Source organism: Rhinopithecus roxellana, chromosome 9 (genome assembly GCF_007565055.1).
Source record: "Rhinopithecus roxellana isolate Shanxi Qingling chromosome 9, ASM756505v1, whole genome shotgun sequence".
NCBI lineage: Eukaryota > Metazoa > Chordata > Mammalia > Primates > Cercopithecidae > Rhinopithecus > Rhinopithecus roxellana.
Genome location: NC_044557.1, coordinates 126431285 through 126434701, shown reverse-complemented (window position 1 = coordinate 126434701; position 3417 = coordinate 126431285). Strand labels below are relative to the sequence as shown.

The window sequence follows — 3417 nt, the reverse complement described above, 5'->3', positions numbered from 1 at the left end:
AATCAGGAGGCATTCACGAGACAAGGGCTAATCAGAAGTAAAAACAGCAAAGTAGCCTCCAAGATGGCATCACTTGTGTCTCCACTTCCCCTTGGTAATAGTCATATGCTCAACCTTCTACTATGATTTGAGGGCAAGTGGCTTCCTCACACTTGGTTCAGGTTGCTGACCTGTCAGTAAAATAAGATTAAAGGACACATAAAAATGTCACTGGACATATCTTGTCAGCAGCCCTTTGAGTGCACACAAAGGCTATCAGTAAAGCGGAAGGCAAAGCAGATGTGAAGCTGGGGTTCTACCCAACTAAGTCACGTGTCAGCAGCATTAGAAGGGCCCTTCCGATGATGTGCACCGCATACGGTGTTTGCGACAACCTAGGATACATTTTGTTGTTGGCTCCCATTGGAGGTAAGGGATTGAGAGAGACTGATGTGTGCATAGGCACGAACAGGATTGTTCACACATCCCTGCACTTTCAGGGTGTGTCCTATTAGGATTTCCCGAGCATAAGCACGAGGGGAGGGTGAAAAGTCCCACTGTTACCTGCATTCCGTGAAAATCCACTGGTTTGGGCTCCAGTTTTTGCTCAGTGTCCAACTAAAGCAGCATTTTAAAAAATGGAAACCCTGAGGCCTTTCTATTGTTCTGAACAGCTGAGCACGGCTGCGGAAACGTCCCTGCTTCCCACTAGGGGGAGCTTGTCATGCAGCACCAGAGACAGGGCCGCGGGAGCTGGGGCTGGGGAGGCTGCGCGCGAACGCGATTCCATTTCCTGCCTATGGCTCTTCTGACGAGAAGCACGTCTCTTTTCTGTACTTTGGCTTCGATATGATTTGGTGGCTAGATTTAATTTTTGTGCCACCAGAGTGGATGTTATAGCTCCCATTTTGTAATCTAAAAAGCTTACACACGTTTTCTACAGCACAGGGCTTTTTTTTTTTTCTTTCTTTCTACTATCGAATTGTATACATAATGATCACTTCTTTAAGGCACTGAGCCGGGCCCCACACGAAGTCTAACGGGCAGGTGGGCTTCTTCTCCATCACTGCTAACTGGCTCGGGGTCCATTTCACAGAACCTACCGTCTATCGGGGCTGTCAACACACTGGGCCCTTCTAATTCAGTGTGGCCAGCCTTGGATAGCTAACGCCACACCTCCTGTGTTCTCTATCACTTTCCCCGTATTAAATATAGTTGAGAGGAGAAGGGGTGATCTTTGCTTTTTGAATATTATTTCCTGGTTGAAAAACAATTGAGTAGAATGTTTTTGTTTCTAGAGGGGGTGACAGGGAAATGTTCTATTTCAGTGGTAGGAGCAGCGGAAAAAGTGTCACTCTGATGGCAGTGGTTGTGTTTCAATCCCTGCGATGCCCCTTACTCACTGACTAAAGGCTCTCAGTCTACTGTAACCCGCCAGGCTTCCATTTCCATCAGCTAAGGAGGGATAACAATACCCATTTCGTGTGTGTGTGTTTAATGAGGACGGATCAAGATAGGCAGTTGAAAAGACACAGTACAGTCCGCCTGTAATCCCAGCACTTTGGGAGGCAGAGGCGGGTGGATCACGAGGTCAGCAGATCGAGACCATCCTGGCTAACACGGTGAAACCCCGTCTCTACTAAAAATACAAAAACTTAGCCGGGGGAGGTGGCGGCGCCTGTGGTCCCAGCTACTCGGGAGGCTGAGGTAGGAGAATGGTGTGAACCCGGGAGGCAGAGTTTGCAGTGAGCTGAGATCCGGCCACTCACTCCAGCCCGGGCGACAGAGGGAGACTCCCTCTTAAATAAATAAATAAATAAATACAGACACAGCACAGTGACTGGCACATAGCAGGTGTCACTCCATTCCTCTTTCCCTTCGGTCAGGAATCCTCTTTGCTGTTTGATCACTTTTAAAGACAATCTCTCACGTTTTCTTCCTTGTATTATTTAATAACTTTTTCGCCTGATCAGTGTAAGATAAAGAAATCTTAGTACAGAAAAATGGGGAGTAGACAAATGGCAAAGAGAAAGCTATCCTTTAGGAACAGAAAACACAACTTAATTACATTCACAGTGGATTAAAAGGGCTTCCTGAATCAGGCACCTACAGTTTGCTGCCTCTCCTATGTGCCACCTGTGTCTCTCTGTCCACTACTCATCACCAGATGCCAGGGCCACCCCCAACAGCGGTGCCTGCATTCCTTCTTGATTTAGTATCTTTTTGTGATTGATACATAATATTTTCACATATTCATGGTGTATATGTGATGTTTTGTTACATGCATGGAATGTGTTATGATCAAGTCAGGGTATCAGGGTATCCAGCTTGAGTATTTATTTCCAGGTGCTGGGAACATTTCAAGCCCTATCTAGAAGATAGCTAGAAGCTATTTTCAAAATATGTAATGCAGTTGCCCAATTCTACCATCTAACATTAGAACTTACTCTTTCTAACTATATGTTTATACCTCTAACCAACCTTTCTTCATTCCCCCACCTTCATGTCCTTCTTAACTGCTAGTAACTACACTCTACTCTCTACCTCCATAAAATCACCTTCCTTTAGCTCCCACATATGACGGAGTAAATGCAATAGAAATGTGGAAAACTTCACAAATTTGCACAGCATCCTTGTGCAGGGCCATGCTAATCTTCTCTGTATCATTCCAATGTGCTAATTACTAATGTCCTAAATACGAATACTTGCTGCCAAAGTAAGCACAGATTTAGGATCTTTGACATGATCCCAAAAAGATAGACATTGCAGTGCTTTGGTAGATGATATCCAATTGAGGTTCTGCCTCTGCAGAATTAAATTACCATTTTACACAGTCTTTTGGAAGATCCCAGGATTTGATAAAGAATTTCATGAGAATCTAAATCCAAGATTTCTCCACTCATTGGGGTCGGTTTACCGATATCTGGCTATGAAATCCCAAGAACAGGATAGATTTCAGTTCAATTCTGAACTGCCTTCTTGGCTTCCTAGTTGATATAAGACATGCATTCTAATGGAAACACATTGCTGAATGTGGCTAGGCCATAGAGCTGTATTACCTCAGGTTAGCTTTACTTTGTTTAAGTAGGCTTTTTGTGAGCTGCCTTGGGAACTTTTTCATTATGTATCATTTCATACCTATGGAATATGAGGCTCAAATTCTAAATGACTGGCTCGCCAACTTTTAGAATTTACCTGCTTTTAAATTGGGAACAATCTGTTCCTTTGTAAATGTTCTGAACTGCAACTATAATTCAGATAAATAAGGGCACTTCTAAATGATAGAGCCCAAAGGATATCTGTTTGCAAGAGGGACAGATGCCCCTCAGGAAGACAAGCAGGGGAGCACTTGTTCTCAGATCATGAGTCAAGGTCAGAGAGTGAGATGACTCTGGGTGATGGAGACTGCACTTCAGGCTATCCCTGTAGACAAATGCT

The 3417-nt window shown here is 44.2% G+C and overlaps 1 pseudogene; it reads right to left on the bottom strand.

Moving 5' to 3' along the window:
* Positions 1-2575: 2575 nt before the first annotated feature.
* On the bottom strand, positions 2576-2676 carry LOC115899759 (annotated as a pseudogene).
* Positions 2677-3417: the final 741 nt, after the last annotated feature.